This window comes from Perognathus longimembris, chromosome 8 (genome assembly GCF_023159225.1).
Source record: "Perognathus longimembris pacificus isolate PPM17 chromosome 8, ASM2315922v1, whole genome shotgun sequence".
NCBI lineage: Eukaryota > Metazoa > Chordata > Mammalia > Rodentia > Heteromyidae > Perognathus > Perognathus longimembris.
The window spans coordinates 1,759,608-1,784,661 of record NC_063168.1 but is presented as its reverse complement, the minus strand read 5'-3'; the positions used below and the strand labels follow the sequence as shown (position 1 = coordinate 1,784,661).

General features: G+C 62.7%; 1 long non-coding RNA gene across 1 annotated transcript in view; it reads left to right on the top strand.

Moving 5' to 3' along the window:
• Window positions 1-12,594, top strand: part of LOC125356075 — a 20,131-nt gene extending 7,537 nt beyond the window's left edge. The window contains exons 2-3 of the long non-coding RNA XR_007211810.1: window positions 11,125-11,131; window positions 12,583-12,594. This is a non-coding gene — a long non-coding RNA (uncharacterized LOC125356075). The remainder of the gene's footprint in view (window positions 1-11,124; window positions 11,132-12,582) is intronic.
• Window positions 12,595-25,054: the final 12,460 nt, after the last annotated feature.

Below are 25,054 nucleotides of genomic sequence, written 5' to 3'. Positions count from 1 at the left end.
GGGGGGGCAAGGCGCGCTCACCGGCACCGCGCGCCCCAGCAGGAGCACCACCTGGCCGCGGTGTCCCTCCGTGTGTGCACAGTCCCCGACCGACGGACGAGCAGTAAGCCCGGCCCCGGTACGCCAGACCCGTGTCTCACTGAGCCTCCCGAACACGCACGGGTCCGCGGGGAGCCCGCGGAACATCCTCGCCCCACAGGCCGGGGAGGTCCCCCGGCCCCCCTGCCCCCCGACGCCCGCTGGGCATCCTCGCCCCACAGGCCGGGGAGGCCCCCTGCCCCCCGACGCCCGCTGGGCATCCTCCCCCCACAGGCCGGGGAGGCCCCCGACCCCCGACGCCCGCTGGGCATCCTCGCCCCACAGGCCGGGGAGGCCCCCGACGCCCGCTGGGCATCCTCGCCCCACAGGCCGGGGAGGCCCCCTGCCCCCCGACGCCCGCTGGGCATCCTCCCCCCACAGGCCGGGGAGGCCCCCTGACCCCCGACGCCCGCTGGGCATCCTCGCCCCACAGGCCGGGGAGGCCCCCTGACCCCCGACGCCCGCTGGGCATCCTCCCCCCACAGGCCGGGGAGGCCCCCTGACCCCCGACGCCCGCTGGGCATCCTCGCCCCACAGGCCGGGGAGGTCCCCTGCCCCCCGACGCCCGCTGGGCATCCTCGCCCCACAGGCCGGGGAGGCCCCCTGACCCCCGACGCCCGCTGGGCATCCTCGCCCCACAGGCCGGGGAGGCCCCCTGACCCCCGACGCCCACTGGGCCCGAGGCCGGCGCTCCGGGGCGGGGCCACTGGTCCGTGCCGACCCCCCACGCCCCACGTGTTCAGGGCGACAGGTGGAGGGCGGAGCTGCCCACGCCCACCACCACCATCATGGCCGCCCTCGGAGGCGTCGGCGGAGCCCTCCGCCCCCCCTCCCCCGCCGCGTACCGCCCGCCCGCCCGGCCCCCCACCAGCGCCCGACAGGCCGGTCCTGCCCAGTTCCCACAGCAGGCCAGGGCTGGGCCAGCCCCGCGCCGGGCCGGCCTCGCCTGTCCCGGAGCAGCCCGCCCGGGCCTCACCTCACCCCGGCGGCCCGGTCCCGCCAAAGCAGCCGGCGGCCGCGCTCCGTCCTCGGCGAGTGCACGCGCCGCCAGCAGCAGCTCCGAGAGCCAATCGGGACGCGCGCCGGGCCCCAGGCCCCGCCCCCGGCGCACGCCCCGCCCCCCGCCGCGTGGCCACGTGACCCTGCGCGGGCCGGAGCGGCCGCCTAGCCACGTGCGTTCCCCAGGCCCCGAGGCCTCGCGGGCGGGGCTGGGACTCAGGCCGGCTCTCCACGGGGCGCCTCCTGCCCGCTGCTGGGCGCTGGGGGCGCTGGAGAGCTCCTCCCGCGCACCCGGGAACGCTGGGCCAGGCCCCCAGGCCTCGGCCCCTGTGCGCGCCGTCAGGTTTATCCGACAGCACCCGACCCTCAGGTCAGCCCTCAGCCACCTGGGCGTGCGGACGTGCCCGTCCCGTCCACCACGGCGCCTGCACTGCTTGCTTTGTTACTCCAGCGCCAGGCGCGAACTCAGCGCTTCCTCCTCCTCCTCCCCACCCCCGCCGGCCCCCACTGGTTTAGTTTTTTGCTCACCGTTGGTGCTATACCAGCAACCTTTGAAAGGCGTGCAATACAGAATAAATGAAGGGCTGGGACGTGGCTTAGCGGTAGAGCGCTTGCCCAACATGCACAAAGCCCTGGGTTCGATTCCCCAGCACCAGGACTGGCCAAAAAACCAGGATAAATGAAGTGCCACCCCTCCCTTCAGGATGTAGGCATTGTCCTCTCTTTACTGTACTGTTTTATTTCTATGTCCACTCACTTCTACTCAAATTTAGGATGCCCTCCTGCCAGTCGCAGAGTCCACTTTGTGCCGCCATGCCCCCAGCCCTTTTTACTTACTTTTCAAGCCAGGTTTTGCGTACATGACTGGGTGTGCCTGAGCCTCCTATTTATGTTTCCTGGGCAGCTGGGACGACAGGCACTTGCCACGACACTAACGCTTGTTGCCCAGGCTGGCCTCAAACCACAACTCTCCCGACCTCTGCCCCTGAATCGCTGGGATTCCAGGGAGGAGCCACTGTGCCAGGCCCAGCTTAGCTTTCTTTTGTATCATTTGTGCAGGCCATTCGATCCTGAGCTTCTGGTGCTGAAAAACAAAGCCCGGGGCAAATGCCTCCAACGGGAAGCTGCATGGGTGGTGAGTGCAGATGGCTGACGTCTAGCAGAGCTCTGTCCTCATTCTGTCCTCAGACATGTTGTTTCTTCAGAAGTAATGTATTTTGTTACAGTGATGATGGCAGAGGTGGTGGTTTGCTGAAATCTGACATGGAAAAAGCAGTGTTAGAGCTGGGTGCCGGTGACTCCTGCCTGTAATCATAGGCACTCGGGAAACTGAGATCCGAGATTGACAGCAAAGCCAGCCCAGGCAGGAAAATCCGCGAGACGCTTACCTCCAATTAACCACCAAAGGCCAGAAGTGGAGCTGTGGCTCAGGTGGTAGAATGTCAGCCTTGAGTGGAAAAGCTAGTACTGGCATTAAAGACAAACACAAGAGTGAACAAATACAGCGTCGGTACTCGCTAGAAAAATGAACTGCACAGCTTGTGGGTGGGGACAGGAGGGAAAAATTGGGAGAGAGCAAGAGAAGGGGTGACATTATCCAAAAGCGAATATTCTCATTATCTGTCTTATGAAAAAGCCCCTCTGTAATCACCATTATTATGATACAAACGGAAAGAAACCAAACAAATAAAAAAAGCAGCATTAGCAAGCTGACAGTGCCTCTTGCTTATAAACCCAGAGACTCAGGAGGCTGAGCTTTAAGGAATTGCAGTTCAAGGCCAGCCGGGGCAGAAAAGTCTGAGGCTCTTACTTCTAGTTAATCACCAAAAAGCTGGAAGCAGCGTTGTGGCTTGAGCGGTAGAGCTCGCCGGCCTTGAGCAGGAAGCTCAGGGACAGCACGCAGGCCCTGAGTTCAAGCCCTAGGGACGGGCACACGCACGCACACGTGACAGGCCCGGGCAGAGGGGCCCGTGGGGTCTCTGGGCAGTCTGCAATTTGCCACTCAGTGCTAGTGGCAGGTGGGGGGCGGGGATATTCAGTCCCCCGAACATTTCCTCCTGGAAAGGAAACACCCTAAGAAGTCTCCTCTAAGTCTTTCTCCTGGCAACCGCCCGAGAGGCAGCACGGAGCAGGGGCTCCGAGTGGTGGGCGGCTTGGTTTGGTTGGGGTGTGTGTGTGCCATTTTCGTGCTTGGAAGCAGGGCATTTGGAGCACAAATGGCTGTGGGGCGGGCCTCGTGGGGTCCCGAGCCACTGAAAGGGTTCGTGTGGAGACAAATGCCTGTAATCAGCTTCCCACAGCAGGTGACCAGCGCGGAGGGAGGGCGGAGGGAGGGCGCTCGGCCCACCGGCTCCCTGGCCACGGCTCCGCCCGCACCAAGCAACCGCGGGCCGGGGCAGCGGTGGGCAGCCGCCCCATTGTCAGGACCGCCAGGACGGTGCCGAGGCCTTCCCCGCCCCCCCGCAGCCCACACAAGGCTCCCCCACACCCCCCCCCAACGCCCTGCTGCTGCGCTCCGCCCTCGGCCTCCCGTGGCTAAGCTGGCAGCGTGGTGAGGGAGCGAGCGCCGCCCGGGGCCTGGCTCGCTGCTGTTCCCCAAGTGAGGCCGCGAGCCCAGAGAAGCTGCTCCTCCGTGCCTGGCTCTGCCCTTCCCCGCCGGCCCTGCTGCCCTTCCCCGCTCTCGGCCTCCGGAGTCCTGATCCACTGTCCCGGGAGGTGGCAGCCAGTGCCCCGCAAGTCCTGGTGTCTGCCGCTTGACCCATCAGCTCGGACACAGGGATTCTTCTGGGTCCCGGTGAGCTATTGCTGTCACCTCATTCTGAGTTGCCCCAAATCTTTACAAATAACAAACAATCCAGGCTGGGAATATGGCCTAGTGGTGAAGTGCTCGTCCCATATGCAAATAGCAAACAATCCAATTAAAACCACTTGGTCACTACAGGAAATTTGTGAAGTCACCTAAGAGAAAAGTTGGTGCCAGAGAGCATCACAGCCATTGGTTGAGCCACAGGTTTGAGATGGAACGATTTCTCTCTCTTTTCTCCTCTCTCTCTCTCTCTCTCTCTCTCTCTCTCTCTCTCTCTCTCTCCCCTTCTCCTCCTCCTTCTCCTCTTCTTTTTTTTTTTTTGGCCAATCTTGGGCCTTGAACTCAGGGCCTGAGCACTGTCCCTGGCTTCTTTTTGCTCAAGGCTAGCACTCTGCCACTTGAGCCACAGCGCCACTTCTGGCTTTTTCTTTATATGTGGTGCTGAGGAATCGAACCCAGGGCCTCATGCATGCTAGGCAAGCACTCTACTACTAAGCCACATTCCTGGCCCAGATGGAATAATTTCTTTGTAATACTTTTTCTGTAGGTAGTTTCTTTTTTGTTTCTAATTCTCTGCAAATCATTCATTGCAATTTCTGTGCAAGAAAGTTGCATTTCAGGCTGATCCCTTCTATTAAAAAAAAAAAAATGGCTACAGCTGTCTCCAAAGCTTCTGTCTGGGCCTTGCCTCAACCCCAGAGGGAGCTCTTTTATTTCAGGTTTTCAGGCGGGCCTTGAGGCTTGCTCTGATTCGCTGGTTTTAGTCACCTGGCCTAGAGGGAGGGAGGGCACTCCGATTGGCTCCATCCAGAGGGAGAGAGGGCAATCTGATTGGCTCCATCCAGAGGGAGGGAGGGCACTCTGATTGGCTCCATCCAGAGGGAGGGAGGGCACTCTGATTGGCTCCATCCAGAGGGAGGGAGGGCACTCTGATTGGCTCCATCCAGAGGGAGGGTGGGCACTCTGATTGGCTCCATCCAGTCTCCTGCTACCTTCTCCAGATCCCCTCCAGGTGTAATCACCTTTCTTGGGGTCACATGATCTTCATACAAGTTTCAGGGGGCTGTAAAGGAGTAGAATGAAAAGTGTAGCAGGTGACTAGTTTAAAGGGGACAACAAACAGCTAAGCTGGGTACTGGCATGCAATAGGGAGCAAACAATGGGCCAAAGGTGGCCCGTCCTACTCTCTGAACCTGTGAATGTGGCAGGCTACTCCGCAAAAGGACATTAAAGTTGCTAGATCAGCTGGACACAGGTGGCTCACATCTGTAATCCTAATGATTTGGGAGGCTGAGAACTTGAGGGTCTGGTTCAAAGGCAGCCCAGGAAGGGAAGTCTGTGAGACTCTTATCTGCAATGAACCGGCAAAATAAATAAATAAATAAATAAATGCCAGAAAAGTGGGGCTTTGGTTCATATGAATTTCTGGAGTATACATTTTGTATTATCCTATACGTAAAACTCATTTCAGTCACATTTCACCCAGTATATTCAGAACACGATCATTTGAGCATGCTGTCAGGACTGAACTATTTTGTGTGCACGTATATGCCAGTCCTGGGGTTGGAACGCGGGGCCTGCGGGCCGTCCCTGGGCTTTTGTGCTCAAGGCTAGTGCTCTCTCACTTGAGCCACAGCGCCACTTCCAGAGTTTTTGGTGGTTAATTAGAGATGAGACTCTCAAGGACTTGGCAGCCTGGGCTGGCTTTGAACCGTGATCCTTAGCTATTAGCCCCCTGAGTAGCTAGGATGACGGGCGCGAGCCCCTGGTCCCGGCAGGGCTCGGTGTTCACGACGCGGTCATCGTCCTAAGTCTCTGGGAAGTGGTGTGGGTGTCTTACACGCACAGGGCACCTCCATCTTGGTGACCCCCTTTGAAGCCCTCAGTGGCCGTTCGTAGCCAGCGACTAGGGCCCCAGGTGACCCCGGCTGACGGCCACCCCTCGGCTTGTGGCACCAGTAGGCGGGATCTTTGTGCCAGGGCGGAGGGGAAGGCCCCTGCGGGTCCTGAGAGTTGAGGTCTTTCCTAAGGAGGCTCCGGGACTGGAGAGCCCCGCTGTGGTGTGCAGGCCGGGCCTGGGCTGCCGGCTTCGTTGGGGGCGGGGTAGCCTATTTGGCCGTGGGGGTGGGGAGAACTCCCGAATAAGCACAGGCTAAGAAAGAAATTTCAGACGTGGTCCCTGGATCACTCTGCCTCCCAAAGCAGGCGAGCCCAGCACGGGGAGCCAAGGGCCGAGGGCGTGGAGGACGTCCCATTTGGAAAGGGAGCAGGGAGCAGCCCGGGCTTGGGGTGCACAGCATCAGAAGCTTCGGGAGGAACGAGATCAGCTGGGGGGGGGGGACGGGTTTGATCCCGTAGACCAAACAGAAGCAGCAGGGGACAGGCCGACCAAGGCAGGCGGGAGAGGAGGCCGCCGCGCTCGCAGCTGTGTCCCGGTTCCCTTCTCGTGGAGGCGGCGGTGGCCGCGCAGGAAGCAAGCTGACAGCGTGTGACAGGAGTGGGGGATGGGGGGGGCCGGGAGCGGAGGCGGAGGGCTGCGCTGTGGGGTTCCGAGATGGCCACTCGAGCCAGGGCCAGGGGCTCGCACCTGCAATCCGTGCCACGAAGAAGGCTGAGCGCCGAGGATCGCAGTTCAAAGCCAGCCCGGTCAGCAAAGTCCATGAGACTCTTATCTCCAACTAAAAAGCTAGGAGCAGTGGGTGCCTGGATCCAGGGCGCTTGGCCCAGGGGAGAAGGTGACAGCCCCCTTCCCGTGACTAGGGCCCTCCGTCTCTCCTCTCTCTGGTTCCCCATCACTCTCACCCTGGCTACTTCCGGAGTAGCAGCTCTGTCCCAGCATCTGGGTCCTGCTGGCCCCCAGGTCCCATCGCTTCTGTGCCCCTCCGACGCCCCTCCTGCCCGCCACCACCGACCCCGTTCCGGCGGGTTTGGCACTGAGGCACCGTGACTCCCAGCGCCGCCCGAGCCCCTCCCTCGCGGCTCCTGCGGCCGCTGCTCCTCTCCTCTCTTCGCCTTGTGTGGTCAGCTCGGCCAGTCCACCGAGGAGGAAGATCCAAAGCAGCCTCGCCAAGACCACTAGGCAGAAGCCGGTATCGGAAGGAATGGTGCAGCTTCGGGGCAGCACGAGAGGGCGTTTCCAGGTGACTCCTACGTGGAACAACCTGCCAGAAGCCCTGCCAGGGCGGAGCGAGGATTTCTGCGCCAGTTATGAAAGAGTGCTCGCCTAGCACGCATGAAGCCCTGGGTTCGAGTCCTCAGTACTACATAAACAGAAAAAACTGGAAGCGGTGCTGTGGCTCAGGTGGTAGAGCGCTCGCCTTGAGCACACAGAGGCTCAGGGACAGCGCCCAGGCCCTGAGTTCAAGCCCCAGAACTGGAAAAAATAAAAAAAAATAAGTCAGGTGTGATGGCTGTCCCTCGTAATCCCAACTGCTCAGCGTAAGTAGGGAAACCTCAGTCCAAGGCTGGCCCCGAGCGCAAGGGAGAATCTACGTTAAAAAAGAAATAAACGAACGCGAAAGGGGCTGAGGGCAGGGCTCGAAGGGTTGAGGATCTGCTAAGCGAGGCCCCGCGTTTCACCTGTGAGTGAAAGGAAGACAAGGAAAGGGAGGGACAGAGAGAGGGCCGGGGGACAGGGCCTTCGGGAGCCCTCGGGGGTTGTCAGGGGCCTCCTCAAGGTGGGTGTGCTGGGCAGCAGTTAGACCTGAGCCGTGAGGATTCGCAGAGAGACTGGGGAATGCTGGGCTCGGTGTGGGCACCCCGAGAGCCCGCCGTCTCCCCCAGCTCCATGGGGGGCACCCCCAGAGCCCGCCGTCTCCCCCAGCTCCACGGGGGCACCCCCAGAGCCCGCCGTCTCCCCCAGCTCCACGGGGTCACCCCCAGAGCCCACCGTCTCCCCCAGCTCCACGGGGGCACCCCCAGAGCCCGCCGTCTCCCCCAGCTCCACGGGGGCACCCCGAGAGCCTGCTGTCTCCCCCAGCTCCACGGGGGCACCCCGAGAGCCCGCACCCCCAGAGCCCGCCGTCTCCCCCAGCTCCACGGGGGCACCCCCAGAGCCCGCCGTCTCCCTCAGCTCCACGGGGGCACCCCCAGAGCCCGCCGTCTCCCCCAGCTCCACGGGGGCACCCCCAGAGCCCGCCGTCTCCCCCAGCTCCACGGGGGCACCCCGAGAGCCTGCTGTCTCCCCCAGCTCCACGGGGGGCACCCCCAGATCCCGCTGTCTCCCTCAGCTCCACAGGGGCACCCTGAGAGCCTGCTGTCTCCCCCAGCTCCATGGGGGGCACCCCCAGAGCCCGCCGTCTCCCCCAGCTCCATGGGGGGCACCCCCAGAGCCCGCCGTCTCCCTCAGCTCCACGGGGGCACCCCCAGGGCCCGCCGTCTCCCCCAGCTCCACGGGGGCACCCCCAGAGCCCGCCGTCTCCCTCAGCTCCACGGGGGCACCCCCAGAGCCCGCCGTCTCCCTCAGCTCCACGGGGGCACCCCCAGAGCCCGCACCCCCAGAGCCCGCCGTCTCCCCCAGCTCCACGGGGGCACCCCCAGAGCCCACCATCTCAGCTCCACGGGGGCACCGTGGCCGCCGGACAATGTAGAAATGGAGCCAGGAGCTGCAAGAGCGTAGAAAAGAAGTTCGCTGAAGCCAAGCTAAAGCTGCTGAGGGGGATGCACAGGAGGCCAGCACTGGTCACCTACCTCAGCTACTTAGGGGTCCCCTTCCATCCCCTCCGCAGGAATCGGGGGGCCAGGCGGGCCGGAGGCCTGCTACAAGCCACAAGAAGCCGAGAGCCCCGGATCCTCCGAGAGGAGCGCAGCTCTGGACGCCCCCCGCCCCCCCCCCCGCGTCCTCCTCCTGCGCTGGATGCCGAATGGAAGCTACTCCAGCCTTTTGGACAGCTCTAGTCTCGAGGTGCCTTCCTAGGCGGCCTTCCTGGGTCGCCACGGGTGACCACCTGCGCAGGGCGGTCCTCGAGACTCCTCACGATTCTTTCACAGCTGGGGTATCAGGGAAGGGAGGAGGGACTTGATGCCCCAAGTCCCCAAAACTTCAACAGAAGCCCGTGCTGGGTGGCCTCCTGTGACCTCCCCCGTGTCCCTCCGAACGCGCATCTTCTATCTCAATAACCTGTACTTCGCCACCCTTCATATCCCGCCTGAAACCCGCCCTCCGTGAACGCAAGAACCCAGAGGGCTGGCAACACAGGGCTGCTCCAATCGGCTAGGACAGGGAAAGCTGGCGGCTCGGCTCAAGACAGCGGGGTCCCCAGTGAAGGCTCTAACAGCTGTGAACGGGGAGTCAGGTCCCTGCAGACCCAGGGTCTCCACCCATGTAAAGACGGTAACAATCACGCAAAGAAGTGTTGGCAATGAGAGCTTGTCACTAACGGTGCTGTCGCGAGCGAGCGTGTGGTCTGGCCTCGGAGCGATGGATTTCCCCCTCGGTTGATTCGAGGTGAAACTCCTGGGAGTCATTAACACTAAACGAGGCTGCGCCGGAGATCCCAGCGCAGATGGAGGGGAGATGGCAGGTCCCGCCCGCTGCTGCTGCTCGGGCAAGGCAAAGGTGGCGGCCGACCCCTGCGTTCCCGCACCCACCGTGGACAGACGCCACCTGGAGAAGCCACGCGAGGGATTCGCCGAGCCCTGGCCCGTGGCCCCTGAAACCTGTGCTCTGCACCCCGCGGCTCTGCCCCGAGTGGCGGCCAATCACGCGCTCCCTTGCCGGACTTTGGGCCTAGGGCAACATTCTTGGCCTTTTTCTTGGGGGGGTGGGGGTGGGGAGAGGTGTGGAGCCCAGGAGCAGAAAATACCTTTCCGCCAGCTTACACGTCAGGGCGGAGGTCACTCGCCGCTCTGTGGATGAGGGATGGAGCCTCCTGGAGCACCAGCGGCTGGCTTTGCTACTGTGACCCACAGCTCTGACGTCTCCCAACACCCAGCCCCTATCCCCCCTCCCCCCAGCCAACAGGGGCACCTGCTCCCCAGGGACCCGGGGCTTCCCCGGACGTGGTTTCCAGAACAACGGCCTGCATAGCTCCCCAGCAGGGAAGGACACGCGTGGAAGTCCCACGCTGGCCCCCGTTAGCGTCTGTGAGCCCCACGCTTGACTAGAAAGTTGCCGCGGAGACTGGGAGAGCCCCACCAGACAGGAGTCTGCACGCCCCACCCGCAGTACCCGCTTCCCAGCACCGAAACCCTGTCGGGAACGACACGGGCACTGCTCAGATCCGGGGGCTGTCAGCACCAGGACTCCGGGCTGCCTCGCTAGCCCGTCCCAGCCGCCAACAGCAAGAGCCCCGTCAGTCCGGGCAGCGGGCTCAGCCTGCCCCAGCTGTGAGGCCCGGGCCGCCAGCCGTCCCTCAAGTTCCCCAGCGCCCAGCCTCCAAGATTCCAGCTCGTCCTGGTGGAATCTAGAGCCCATTCCCCCACCCCCCCTCGCCACCCCTTCCTAGCTGGCAGCAGCCCTGCGAACATCCTGGAATCCGCTAATTATCCGCTCCTAGCACTGGAGTCTGTTAATTGAAAACTCAGCCCCCTCCTTTAATTGCCTGCCTGCGGGGTGGCTGAGCCTCTCGGAGCCTTTCACTGAGTTCTCCTCAGCTATCTGCAGAGCGGGAGGCAAGGGATTGGGAGAATCAGGGTGTTGCACCCCAACCCTAACCCTGCCCACCGTGGAGCCCCACTCCTGCCTGCCGGCTATGGGGGGCAGAAAAGCATTTAGAGCCACTTTCCCCAGGAATTAGTAGGGGTGTCAGGCCAGCGGGAGGAAGTCACAGGGCGCAGACTTCTGCGGAGCCAAAAGGCTCTGGTCACCCGGTCACGAACCCCTAAAGACGAGCGGCTGCCTGAGCAGGTGGCCAGGGACCTCAGAAGGGGCCGTACCAGGGGCCTGGAAAGTTCTGCCCCGAGTCCTTGAAGTTAAGCTCTGCCTGCAAGACCTTACTTGACCTCAGGCCTCAGAGTCTGGAGACACAAGGTCGGGACGGCCCGGCCCCCCTCCATACCACCTGGCTGGCGGGACAGATGCAACGGGGCAGTGTCAACAATCTGCGTTTCACGAACCTGAGTGCAGCGTGATCCCATCTTCCTAGTAAAACTCTGCGAGTGCTATGTTTGTGTGTACATAGGTTTATAAGAGTTTTAAGGTACTGGGGATCGAGCCCAGGGCCTCATGCACGCTGAGCAAGTGCTCTCCCGCTAAGCAACACCCAGAGCCCTGGTCCCACCTGTTCGTACTCTCACTTGAGGGGCTCTGTTGTGTCTTATGAATACTGAGGGACCCACACATTCCAGCCACAGCACCCCACTGATAGGAGATGCTACTTTGGCAGAGTACCGCTGGAAGGAGAAAAAGGGAGAGGAAGAAAGAAGATTCACATTTTATCTCTACTGTTTGAATGATGATTATTTTATTGTTGGTTGTAGATCTTGAACTCAGGGCCTGGGCGCTGCCCCTACCCCTCATTTTGCCCAAGGCTTGTTTAGATTATTTTACCTGGAAAGGGAAGAAGTAAACATTTCTCTCTGGAGACCCAGAGACCTTGAGCAAGTCACTTGACCACTCTGGCTCCTTTTTTCCCTCCCTCCCTCCCTCCCTCCCTCCCTCCCCCTTTCTTTCTTTCTTTCTTCATTTCTCCCTCCCTCCTCCTTTCTTTCTTTCTTCCTTTCTTCCTTTCTCCCTCCCTCCTTCCTTGCCTCCCTCCCTCCTTCCCTCCCTCCCTCCCCTTCTTCCTTTCTTTGTCAGTATTGGGGCTTGAGTTCAGGATGTGGGCATTGTCCCTTAGCTTTTTGTTTGTTTGTTTGCTGAAGGCTAGCTAGCACTCTACCATTCGAGCCACAGCTTCACTCCACTTTTCCCTTTTTTGTTGTTAATTGCAGATAAGAGGCTGATAGATTTTCCTGCCCAGGCTGGCTTTGTACTATGACACTCAGATCTCAGTCTCCTGGGCAGCTAGGATTATAGGCGTGAGCCACGGGGACCTGGCTTTGCTCTTTTCCTAGGGTGGAAAAACTAATAATCACGATAGAAAGCTTGGAGTCCCAACAGGCTGCTAGGGATCTCAAAGCTGTGAGGCCCAGGCCCTAGGACGGAGTTCCAATAGGGCCACCTTCTTTCCAATCCAACACTTTCCCTCCTCTGCTTGGCGGAGAAGCCTGGACAGGAGCTGGGACTGGGCTCAAACACCCCCTGCAGCCGCTGTTGCTCTGGGGGCCCTTGCTCGCTTTGCCTTCGGAGTCACGAACTCCTCGTGGGCGTTTAGATAGTAGGAAGAGGCGGGGGATTTAGGGTGCACAGGACCGGGTCAAGTTCTGACTCTCTCACCGCCCGGCTCTGCTACCTGGACCCGGTCAGGGGGCCCCCTCACGTCCTGTCTTCTCATCTGGTGGTTACGATATCCACCTGCTTGCCCATCCCTCTAGATTCCTGGGGGGACGGGCGATGGCGGTGGCCGCCGGGGCTCCTCTGTAGATTTCACAGTGCACGGGGCTTCCTGGCCCCTCCCGGGCCCCCGCTCGCTCTCCCGGCTCTGCAGGCGCGGAGCAGCCGCTCCGCCAGCTCTGGCGAGGTGTCAGGTGGAATAACCCCCCTCCCTGTCACGTCTGCCCGTCCGGGAAGCATCGCGCCACCCACACAGCCGAGCCCCGCGTGGGCTTCCCTACCGCAGCCATTGTTTCCTTCCTCAGCCGGCGTGACAGCGAGGGAGAGAGGGAGAGGCGCAGGCTGGAACGCAAGGAAGGTGGGGAAGACACCCCACACCCCCACACCCCCACACCCCCACACCCCCACACCCCCACCCCCCGGGCACGGAAAGATCCTAGCGCCAGGCCAGGGCGGCCCTCTGCCCTGGGAGCCAGGATCCAGGCCTTTTCTGGGTGCCCAGAACTTTCTGCCACACACAATAGGCCCAGCGGGGGGTGTGGAGCACTCCCCCCCCACCCCGACAAGCAAGTGTGGGGTCAGGTGATGAGGGGTTCACGGGGCCGGGACCCCCGTTTGCAGGGATCAAGCCCTTGGCTCAGCCTCTGCGTTCCAGAGACGCTGCTCCCCAGATAGACACGGCCCCCCGACCCGGGGCATGGAGGAAAGAAGTCGGGAGGGGGGGGCGGTAGGCGGAGGCCTGGCGTCTCCGGTAAGGTGCAGCCGAAGGAAGAGCCTAGTGCCGGCCGGCACGAGATGGGGGGGTGCAGGGGCGCACGGGGTGCATGGGGAGGGCAAGGGAAAGGCTGCCAGGGGCCAGGGGACACAGCCAGGGGCAGAACCTAAGATGGAGACTGTATGGGGGGGAGGGCGCGGAGGAGGGGTGGCCTCAGCCAAAGACCTCCGTGTCTGGGGGCCCCACTGCCGTCTGGGGGGCCCCGCTGACGCCGGCTACCTGGGGAGGAATGCTGGGGGACTCCTCGGGAAGGGAGCACTGTGAGCTGAGGAAGAACCGTCGGGAAGGGGCCTGGTCGCCCGGCAGACCCGGCGCCTCCCCGGAATCCCTGTGGGGAGGAGGAGGAGGAGGAGGAGGACTGTAGGCCCTGTGGGGAGGAGGAGGAGGAGGACTGCAGGCCCTGTGGGGAGGAGGAGGAGGAGGAGGACTGCAGGCCCTGTGGGGAGGAGGAGGAGGACTGCAGGCCTGTGGGGAGGAGGAGGAGGAGGAGGACTGCAGGCCTGTGGGGAGGAGGAGGAGGACTGCAGGCCCTGTGGGGAGGAGGAGGAGGAGGAGAACTGCAGGCCTGTGGGGAGGAGGAGGAGGAGGACTGCAAGCCTGTGGGGAGGAGGAGGAGGACTGCAGGCCCTGTGGGGAGGAGGAGGAGGAGGAGGAGGACTGCAGGCCCTGTGGGGAGGAGGAAGAGGAGGACTGCAGGCCCTGTGGGGAGGAGGAGGAGGAGGAGGAGGAGGACTGCAGGCCCTGTGGGGAGGAGGAGGAGGACTGCAGGCCCTGTGGGGAGGAGGAGGAGGACTGCAGGCCCTGTGGGGAGGAGGAGGAGGAGGACTGCAGGCCCTGTGGGGAGGAGGAGGAGGAGGAGGAGGACTGCAGGCCCTGTGGGGAGGAGGAGGAGGAGGACTGCAGGCCCTGTGGGGGAGGAGGAGGAGGAGGACTGCAGGCCCTGTGGGGAGGAGGAGGAGGAGGACTGCAGGCCCTGTGGGGAGGAGGAGGAGGAGGAGGAGGACTGCAGGCCCTGTGGGGGAGGAGGAGGAGGACTGCAGGCCCCTGTGGGGAGGAGGAGGAGGACTGCAGGCCTGTGGGAGGAGGAGGAGGACTGCAGGCCCTGTGGGGAGGAGGAGGAGGACTGCAGGCCCTGTGGGGAGGAGGAGGAGGACTGCAGGCCCTGTGGGGAGGAGGAGGAGGACTGCAGGCCCTGTGGGGAGGAGGAGGAGGAGGAGGAGGAGGACTGCAGGCCCTGTGGGGAGGAGGAGGAGGACTGCAGGCCCTGTGGGGAGGAGGAGGAGGACTGCAGGCCCTGTGGGGAGGAGGAGGAGGAGGACTGCAGGCCCTGTGGGGAGGAGGAGGAGGAGGAGGACTGCAGGCCTGTGGGGAGGAGGAGGAGGAGGACTGCAGGCCTGTGGGAAGGAGGAGGAGGACTGCAGGCCCTGTGGGGAGGAGGAGGAGGAGGACTGCAGGCCCTGTGGGGAGGAGGAGGAGGACTGCAGGCCCTGTGGGGAGGAGGAGGAGGACTGCAGGCCTGTGGGGAGGAGGAGGAGGACTGCAGGCCCTGTGGGGGGGAGGAGGAGAGGAGGAGGAGGAGGACTGCAGGCCCTGTGGGGAGGAGGAGGAGGACTGCAGGCCCTGTGGGGAGGAAGAGGAGGAGGACTGCAGGCCCTGTGGGAGGAGGAGGAGGAGGAGGACTGCAGGCCTGTGGGGAGGAGGAGGAGGAGGAGGACTGCAGGCCTGTGGGGAGGAGGAGGAGGACTGCAGGCCTGTGGGGAGGAGGAGGAGGACTGCAGGCCCTGTGAGGAGGAGGAGGAGGACTGCAGGCCCTGTGGGGGGGAGGAGGAGGAGGAGGAGGAGGAGGACTGCAGGCCCTGTGGGGAGGAGGAGGAGGACTGCAGGCCCTGTGGGGAGGAGGAGGAGGAGGACTGCAGGCCCTGTGGGGAGGAGGAGGAGGAGGAGGACTGCAGGCCTGTGGGGAGGAGGAGGAGGAGGAGGAGGAGGACTGCAGGCCCTGTGGGGAGGAGGAGGAGGACTGCAGGCCCTGTGGGGAGGAGGAGGAGGAGGAGGAGGAGGACTGCAGGCCCTGTGGGGAGGAGGAGGAGGACTGCAGGCCCTGTGAGGAGGAGGAGGAGGACTGCAGGCCTGTGGGGAGGAGGAGGAGGACTGCAGGCCTGTGGGGAGGAGGAGGAGGACTGCAGGCCCTGTGGGGAGGAGGAGGAGGACTGCAGGCCTGTGGGAAGGAGGAGGAGGACTGCAGGCCCTGTGGGGAGGAGGAGGAGGACTGCAGGCCCTGTGGGGGGGAGGAGGAGGAGGACTGCAGGCCTGTGGGGAGGAGGAGGAGGAGGACTGCAGGCCTGTGGGAAGGAGGAGGAGGACTGCAGGCCCTGTGGGGAGGAGGAGGAGGAGGACTGCAGGCCCTGTGGGGAGGAGGAGGAGGACTGCAGGCCCTGTGGGGAGGAGGAGGAGGACTGCAGGCCTGTGGGGAGGAGGAGGAGGACTGCAGGCCTGTGGGGGGGAGGAGGAGGAGGAGGAGGAGGAGGACTGCAGGCCCTGTGGGGAGGAGGAGGAGGACTGCAGGCCCTGTGGGGAGGAAGAGGAGGAGGACTGCAGGCCCTGTGGGGAGGAGGAGGAGGAGGAGGACTGCAGGCCTGTGGGGAGGAGGAGGAGGAGGAGGACTGCAGGCCTGTGGGGAGGAGGAGGAGGACTGCAGGCCTGTGGGGAGGAGGAGGAGGACTGCAGGCCCTGTGAGGAGGAGGAGGAGGACTGCAGGCCCTGTGGGGGGGAGGAGGAGGAGGAGGAGGAGGAGGACTGCAGGCCCTGTGGGGAGGAGGAGGAGGACTGCAGGCCCTGTGGGGAGGAGGAGGAGGAGGACTGCAGGCCCTGTGGGGAGGAGGAGGAGGAGGAGGACTGCAGGCCTGTGGGGAGGAGGAGGAGGAGGAGGAGGAGGACTGCAGGCCCTGTGGGGAGGAGGAGGAGGACTGCAGGCCCTGTGGGGAGGAGGAGGAGGAGGAGGAGGACTGCAGGCCCTGTGGGGAGGAGGAGGAGGACTGCAGGCCCTGTGAGGAGGAGGAGGAGGACTGCAGGCCTGTGGGGAGGAGGAGGAGGACTGCAGGCCTGTGGGGAGGAGGAGGAGGACTGCAGGCCCTGTGGGGAGGAGGAGGAGGACTGCAGGCCTGTGGGAAGGAGGAGGAGGACTGCAGGCCCTGTGGGGAGGAGGAGGAGGACTGCAGGCCCTGTGGGGGGGAGGAGGAGGAGGACTGCAGGCCCTGGGGGGAGGAGGAGGAGGACTGCAGGCCCTGTGGGGGGGGAGGAGGAGGAGGACTGCAGGCCCTGTGGGGAGGAGGAAGAGGAGGAGGACTGCAGGCCCTGTGGGGAGGAGGAGGAGGACTGCAGGCCTGGGGGGAGGAGGAGGAGGACTGCAGGCCTGTGGGGAGGAGGAGGAGGACTGCAGACCACAGGAGCCCTGTAGCAGGCCCGGGCTCGGCAGGGCACGTGCTCTGAGCACATCATGGCGCTCCTCCCCTCCCCCATTCCCACAGTCCCCGCATTGCCTGCCCTGCAGGAGCCAGAGGACATTTCTGGACAGCTGGGCTGCCCGTCCAGGCGCCAAAGGGAAGAGACTTCCGTGGACATTCACCCCTCGATAGACCTTGGGGGTCACAGGCCTGGCCTGGGGCTGGGAACGGGAGAGCCCGATCTCATCCCAGACCGTAAACACGCTATGTGGCTGACCCAGGCCCCCACTGTTTGGAATTCCTCCCGGAGACACAATTGAAAAGGGAAAAACAGCCATACATGGGGACTGCTTGTAGCAACATTATTTATAATGGTAAAAAGAAAAGGAAAAGCCGAACTGGCCGGAACCCTCTGCAGGTGGACGGAGAGGAGGGCGTGTCAATAAAGCAGAATATTTGGTCCATGGTAAACGTGGAAGGTTTGTTGTTTGGGAGGTTGTGGGGGTTGTTTCTTTATTTGGTTTTCGGTGCCAGTCCTGGGGCTTGAACTCGGGGCTTGGGCACTGTCCCTGAGCTTCCATTGCTCAAGGCTGGCTCTCTACCCCCCGAGCCGCAGCTCTATTTCCAGCTCTTTGTGTGGTTTGGTTTAGGGTTTTGTGTTTGGGCAATTCGTTGAGGATGAGCATCTCCAGGACTTCCCCGCCGCGGCTGACCGGGAGCCGTGCTCTCCCGACCTCAGCCTGCCCTGTGCTCACGGCCGCCTCCGGGGTGTCGCCCCACTCGCGGTCGGCACCGCGGGGTCCGTTCCCCCGGGGCTGGTGTCCACCAGGGAGCGGCCCGGCAAGGAGCCACGGGCTGATGAGGTAGCCGTGGAGCCCACGGAGGTCGCGAGACGCCGGGACAACATGGAGCTGGGCCTTCAGGGAGCCCACCGACGCCCGGGGTTCGGGATGGCCCGGGGAAGAACGCCCCGAGAATGTGAGCTGCGTCTCCGCTAGCCAGGCAAGCGGGGTCCCGGGAGAGGTTGCGGAAGGACGGGGCGGGCTGCGCGGTGGCGCACCCGGAGGTGCAGGCGGAAGGCCCCGCGGGCGCACGGGGAGGAGGGCGGCCGCGGGAGAGGCCACCGACGCCGCCACGGGCCCAGAGCCCACGGGAGCCCCTTACGACGGGGGCCCCAGGCAGGGAGTTGCAGGGGCCTGGGGGGGGGCGCTCCTAGTGGAAGCCACTGGCTTCTGAGAGTGCGGGGAGCTGGGAGGGCCTCTGCCGGAGCCCCCCGACGCCGGCAGCGAAGAGCTCCCAGCCCCGGCCCGGGGGAGGCCTGGGAAGCCGCAGCCGGTCGCGGGGTGCACCCGTGACCAGCGGAGGCGGGGACGCGCCGCCCATCCGCCCCCTCCCTCGCGCCGGCACCGGAGGAACCCGCTCCGCTCATCCGCCTTCCCGGGGGGCCGACGCTCTGCTCCAGCCTTAGCACCGAGGACCCAGCTCTCCATCCGCAACCAAGACGTGGGGTGAGGCCCCCCCGCGCCGGCCCCCACGGCAGAGGGTGGACGTCACACCGGCTTGGAGGGTGGTTGAGAGGCCCGCGGACACAGCGCGTCTAAAAGCACCTTGCAAAGGATGCGGGATATGCTACACTGCTCTCAGGATTTCATCCATCAAAACTCCAGCCTTGTGCCCGGAGCTGGTGGCTCACGCCTGTCATCCTAGCTACGAGGGAGGCTGAGACCTGAAGATTGCGGTTCAAAGCCAGTCCAGGCAGGAAAGTCCGTGGGGCTCTCTCTTCTCTCCAATTAACCGCCGGAAAACCAGAAGCAGACCTGTGGCTCAAAGCGGTAGAACACCAGCCCTGAGCAGAGTCACTCAGGAATGGAGCCCAGGCTCTGAGTTCAAGCTCCGTGACTGAAAAAAAAACAACAAGTCCAGTCTTAAGGCTGGGATGAGGCTCAATGGCAGAGCACTGCTTAACATGTACGAGGCCCTGGGTCCCCCCAGAGCCAGGAGGGGGTGGGAAGACCCCGCCTTTAGGACTGTTGTTTCATTCACACGGGATAAAATCGAGTCTCAAGTAGGGTACACAGTTGAAAAGACTCCAAGGAAAGCAGGCGACAGTGTCACTTTGAAGCCAGGAGGAAGCTCAGAGAACCCCCGGCTCTCGAGCTCCAGAGGCAGGGGCGGGAAGCCGGGACGGGGACGCGCGTTCACCGGGGCCACAGAGCCCCGGGCCCCCACTCTGCCTCCCGCCTGCCCGGAGCAGCAGGGCCAGGGCGTCTCCTTGCTCCTGCAAGGTTCCAAGCGATGAGAGAGAACACGAAGGCCCGCACCGCCTGATCTGTGGACCCCCCCCCCCCACCCCGAGCTGATCTGTGCCCCCCCCAGCCCGTCCCCAGCCGAGCGGCCTGACAGATGAACTGATGCCGAGCCATGCTGATCCCGCAAGCTCTCCATCCCAAAGTGGCCTCTCAGAGACCCGGCGCTGGGGGCCCCGATACCTCCAGCACCTCTGGAAATACCCAGCGAAAGAACAGCTGCGCCATTCCTCTCTCGAGGGAGGAGAGAAGGGGCCTTCCCAGGGGCAGGCAGGCTGTCCCTTCTGACACCTCATCCTCCTCTGGAGTCCAGAGTCTCCCGCGGTGCTAGGAACCCGGTCTTCTCTGAGCCCAGTGCCGCCTCGTGCTCCCCCCGGGGTCACCGTCCCTCCCCTTCACCCTGGGCCCTGGAAGGAGACCGGGGAGCCGGCCCTGCCGTCCTGGCTGCAGGGATCTCCGTGCTGCGTGGGAGGGAGGGATGAGGAGAGGGACGTGACTCGCAGGACTGGGAACGGCGCGTGGAGGGGAGGGCGCTGGTGACTCGGGAACGATGGGGGAGGGGAGAGATTGTCCCCGGAAACCACTGACGTCCGCAGCCAGCTCTGTGCCAGCCGAGGGACCGTCCCATGCCTTGTTCTTCTAGAGCTCCAATCCTGCCGAGCCCTGCTGGCTGTGGAGACCTTTCATGGGCCACCATCGTCCTCGGCCAGAGCATCACTTCCAATTTGTAGATGGGCCCATGATGGAGCTGACGGCACCACGCAGCTGGGAATGGGCAGCTCCCAGCAGCGCCTCCTCAGAGCCATTGAGAGGACCGGAGGACTGCTGCACCGGCCTGCTGCGCGTGACCTCTGTGAGGCTCCCAAATCAGGAGGTAACCCCCCTCCTGCCCTCCATCCACCCATCCACCCACCTACCCCGAAGAGTCCCAGGATATCTCAGAATCGTTGGTAGTGTCATCTCACGTGTATAGGTCAGATCTAACCTCGGCTCTGCCTCTGGCCGGTTGTGTCGCCTGCCCAGGCCATGTCAGGCTCGCCCTGCTCTCTAGAATCGCCCAGGATTGCTAAACATGGCTGCTCTCACGATGCTAAGCTCCATTATGACTCTGGGATCTCAGAAACAAGCAGCTTGCACATGCCCACTGACCAGCCACTTGGGGACATGGAGATGGATGATGGCAAATGACCTGGAGCTCCAGCTGTCCTGGGGGGACGGGGGGCGCACGACCTCACTACCCTGGATCTCAGACCCTCAGAATTCTGTGGGTACCGCAGGCTCTGGAGAGATGATCTGATGACAGTACTTGAGCACGCCTCCCAGGACTCCATTGTGCTCCTTTGTGCCATGAGTAGCAGTGCCCGGACAAGAGGGAAGCGCATTTCTCTCGTCCAGACGGGCACAGCTGGAGCACTGGCGGTTGAGCCCTCGGGAAGGACTAACTCTTCTTCCCACTGCCAGCACCTCTCGGCTATGTGCTGGCTCTCTGGGCATCAGAGGAACGCCGGTAGAGTGGTCATAACGAAGGCATTCCCATTTCGAGGGGAGTCAGTGTCTCCTCAACGTGACAAATACCCCAGAGAACAATTGAAAGGAGGAAGCACCCATGTTGGCTCCAGTTGCAGAGGTCTCAATCCATGGCGCTACTGCCGTGGACCTGAAGCGATACAGGATACCGTGGTGTAGCAGAGCCTCTCACCTTATGGTGGACAGGAAGCAGAGAGCAGAAGACAAGAAAGGTCTAGATACAGCTACCACAGACACCGCCCCCCCCAGGCTCCACCTCCTAGAGTTTCTAGAAATCCCCCAAACAGCACCACCACCTAAGCTTCCAACCGATGAGCCTTCAAGGGACATCTCGTCTCGAAATCGTGACACAGCCCTTCATTAAAGGAAGAAAAGGTGCCATGCACTTACTTTCCCCCACCCTCTTACGGCTAAAGCCTTGCCATGTGACCTAGTCCTATGTAAAGGGAGCTGGGCAGAAGTCTGCTGAGGTCCCTAACTGTCTGAAAATGCAAGGGCATGTTGTCTAGTGCTGTGGCAACCACCTTGTGACCATGAGGACACCACACCTAAACCTCTCCTTTAAGTGACCATACCATCGAGCTTCTGGATCAACTAGCCTTAGTAACACTCTGGCTTTGGTTGTAATATAGCAGAAGTAAATATTGTACATGCTTACACACTTTAGTTGAGCAACTCGTTCACTTACAAGTCAAAGACACTCTAACACAAGGGCTGGGTACCATGAGATGTCCGTCTGCTTTCCAGCCTCTCCACCGCTGCTCTCTGAGACGTTTCTAGCGGCGCTTTGCTTTTTCTCTTTGCTCTGCCTGCTACCTGCAAGATCCCTTTATTCCCCTCCCATTGGTGAGCTCTTAGCCACGCTCCCAAGCCCAGCTGAATCTCTTCTTTAGCAAAGCCTTCCGAACTCCCCCCCCCCCCCCCCCGCCCAGAATCCACGGTCCCCTCTCGCTAGTTCAGGGGCCTTCACTGTGGAGTTCCCCACGGAGTTCTCTGCCCACGTGTCCCCTTGCTCGCTGCGGCGCTGGGAGCCCTTCCGTGGGGAGCCTGGGGCTTAGAAATGCCACAGCCCCTCTTCCCTCCTCCTCCAGAATCTCCTCCCCGGGCCCCAGCCCCTCCGCCCGCTGCCGGACAGGAAGGAGGACGGTGCCTCTCACGCCTGCCCTGGGGGAGCAAGCACACTGCACCACACTGCCCTTCCCCCTTTGGGCCCACGGGGGCCCCCAGACCCTAACAGGAGAAGGACCTCGAGGTCCCCCATGTTCCCGGGCTGAGCAACAGCGGGGAGGGGGCAACGCTGGGCCATCCCGGGCTGTCAGGACGGCTGCGGTGACTACCCAGGAGGCAGAGCGGACAGCAAGGGTGCCAACCCACCACGACTGCCACCCACGGGGGGGGGGCGGGCAGGGGGGGAGCGTGGAGCTGGAACAGCCCATCCCCCAGAACAGGCACCTCCAGCCCTGTCCCTAGGCCTGGGGAACAGCGGTTCTGCGGATGGAGGGGACTGCGCAGGACATAGCCAGCCTCCTCTTGGGCCAAGGCGTCACCTGCAGACGGATGGCTCCGTGGGGATCCCAGTGAGACGGGGTGGGGGTGAGGGTGCCGCCCCTTTGGGGAGGCTGGGCAGAGCATGTGGGCTCCAGCCCTCTCCTCTCACCACTCAATCCTCCGCGGGATTGAGCGGGTGCCACCCCTCGGAGCCCCAGGAAGCCCCGTGGGGGCCCGGCTGCCTGAGTGCCCGCAGCCCCGGCTTGGCTCTGCGCCTCTCACGCCTTGCAGGACCCGGCGGAGAAGCCTGAGCCCCGCCTGCCCCGACGGGCTTCCAGGGAGCAGCCCTCGGACGGAGGAGGGCGGCCCGGAGCCACACCGGGCAGCGGGAGGCTCTTCCGGGGGGGAGGCTGGAGGCTCTTCCGGGGGGGAGGCTGGAGGCTCTTCTGGGGGGGAGGCTGGAGGCTCTTGGGGGGGAGGCTGGAGGCTCTTCCGGGGGGGAGGCTGGAGGCTCTTCCGGGGGGGAGGCTGGAGGCTCTTCCGGGGGGGAGGCTGGAGGCTCTTCCGGAGGGGAGGCGGGAGGCTCTTCCGGGGGGGAGGCTGGAGGCTCTTGGGGGGGGGGAGGCTGGAGGCTCTTCGGGGGGGAGGCTGGAGGCTCTTCCGGGGGGGAGGCTGGAGGCTCTTTGGGGGGGGAGGCTGGAGGCTCTTGGGGGGAGGCTGGAGGTTCGAGGAGCCCTCAGGACCGCAGGGAGGCAGCCGGGCGGAGCCGCCCCGGGCGGGAGGTTCTTTTAAACTAGGTTTTAAAGGATTTTTTTTTTAGATTGTTTAAGAATGTCTTTAAAAGAAAAAAAGAAAAAAAACACTTCAATATTGCAGACAATGCTAATGGGTCTTCACTAAGTTTTCCCCTAAGATAACTACTTCAGTTAGTATTTTAACACACACACACGTGCGTGCACGTGCACACAAAATCCGGACGGCGTGCTGTGCTGAGATGCAGCGCACCCCCCGCATCCCGTCCCGGGCACTCTTCTGAAGGTGGGAACACGTGTACCGCGGTGTGTACCGTGCGTTACACGCACTTGCTCTGCACGGACGGGGTCGTCCTCGGCGGCTCTCCGGGCCCCTGGCCGGCAGCCGTACCCCACGAGTGCCGGGCGCGGTGTTTGCACGGCACCAGGCCCCCCAGATCTCGGCTTACACCCATCTCTAGCAAGGCCACGCCCCCGTCTCCCCTGGTCACGCCCCCTCCCCCCTGCCTGCTTTACCCCATTGTGACCCCGTGTCAGATCAAGGGGTGCTCACACTCCTGGCCCCTTCAACCCCACTAGGGGGCTGGATCAATCTCTGCAGGTGTGACATGGCACGGAGGAGGTCCCAGGAGTCACCAGAGGCCTCTCAAGTGTCCTGGTGTGTGTTCCTTGCACACATCACACAGTCACAGGGCTGGTGGCCACAGAGGGTCGCTCCAGGGAAAGGGGGGGGCAGGTGTGCCTCTTGTGCCCCCCCCGGGTCCCCTCCACGCTTCTGGCCCCCGCAGTGAACAGCACTGGCCGCCCCCCCAGGATTCTGACAGTCAGCTACTTCTCAGAGGTGTCGCTCCCCAGAGCCGCCTCCTAACGAGAACCCATTAAGCCTCCTTTTAGAACCGGGTAATTGCTGCTATTCAGGCCTTTGTTCTCTGTATTTTGGAAATCAAACAGTCTGAAATCCCCCAAGGAGAGAGGACCACCTGACTGAGCTGTCACTGGGGAAGGATCCCAGGCAGAATGAAGGTGCCGGTGCCACTGGGCTGGGGTTCCCTGTGCCCCGGGAGAAGGCATTCCGGAACACAAGGACCGGCACGCCAACCGCAGGCCTTGCCGGAGCCGCAGAGAGCCGCAGAGAGCCGCCCGCCCCGGGCCCCGAGGAAGCAGCCCCCGCCAACCTCCTGCAAGACCTGGGAGCTGGCTACGGGAGCCATTGTGCTTCTTTTTGTGTGTGTGGATGCTGGGAGCCGAAGCCCCGGCCTCAAGCCCACCAGGAAAGTGTTCTGTCACTCGGCCCCAACCAGCACCATCCTTTCCTCTTCTTTCCTTTTTTGTACTGGGACTGGGGCTTGAACTCAGGGCCTTGTGCTTCTCACCTGGCTTTTTTGCTCACAGCTGGTGCTTTAGCACTGAAGCCAGCCCTGGTTAATACACCTAACCCTAGGTGTGGGGAGGACACTCTGGCTCACCTCCCGTGTGACCACCATGGCTGGAAACCCAGCCTGAAGACTGTGCACTAAATGGCTGGACCTGGTAGCTCACACCTGTAATCCCAGTTACTCAGGAGGCAGAGGTAGGAGGACCATGGTTCAAGGCCAAGGCTACCCCGGCAAAAACGGATCATACCTGAGAAGCAAACTAAAAGCCAAAGGGCGGATGGTATAGTTCAACTGGCAGAGTGCTTGCCTAGCAAGCTTGAATCCCTGGATTCCATCCCCAGGACTGCCCCCCATTTTCTCCTAAGTACCCCTTAAAAAAGAATGTGTGTTACAAGGGTATGCGTTGGAGAGCCTCTGGCTACCCTAGCAGCCAGCTCTAGGAAAAAATAAACAGGAGGAGAAAGGCCAAATAATGTACTCAAGATAAGCCTGTGAGTTAGGGTGCAGGCGGAGCCCCGCCTCCTCTCTTGTACCAGCCCCCCCCCAGACGGGCAGCCCCTAACAGTCACCTGCCTCCTCCCCCGAGGGGTTCTCTCCATCCTGCGGGGCTGGATAAGACTGTGCCCTTTTAGGCAGGATTTATGTATCAGCCACTAATACCACAGTATGAATTATGTTTATCAGCCACCTTCTCCAGCCTGGTGGCTCTATAAGAAGGGGGCTGGCTGAAATCTGAGAATCTTGGTTCAAAGCCAGCCAGGGCAGGGAGGTCCTGGCTCAGGGACAGCACCCAGGCCCAGAGTTCAAGCACCACAACTGACAAAAACGAGAAAAGAAGAAGAAGAATGGGAGACCAGAAGATACGCATGCCCCTGTCTGTTCCCTGTCTCTTGTCAAGCAATTTCCTGCGTCACCGACTCTGCCTGCAAAGCCAGCACCAGGTGTGGTTAGGCCTTGACCCTGTAGCTTCAGATCCACGAGTCAGTAGACCAGTAGGATCTGGCTAATGGCAGCAGACACTGAGCTGATCTGCCCTGTAGCTGTCTCTCCCATGAAGCAAAGAAGACTCTGCCTTTGGCTTGAAGAATGTCCTTCAGTGCTTTGGTTTTTTTTTTTAATTTTCATTCTGTCTT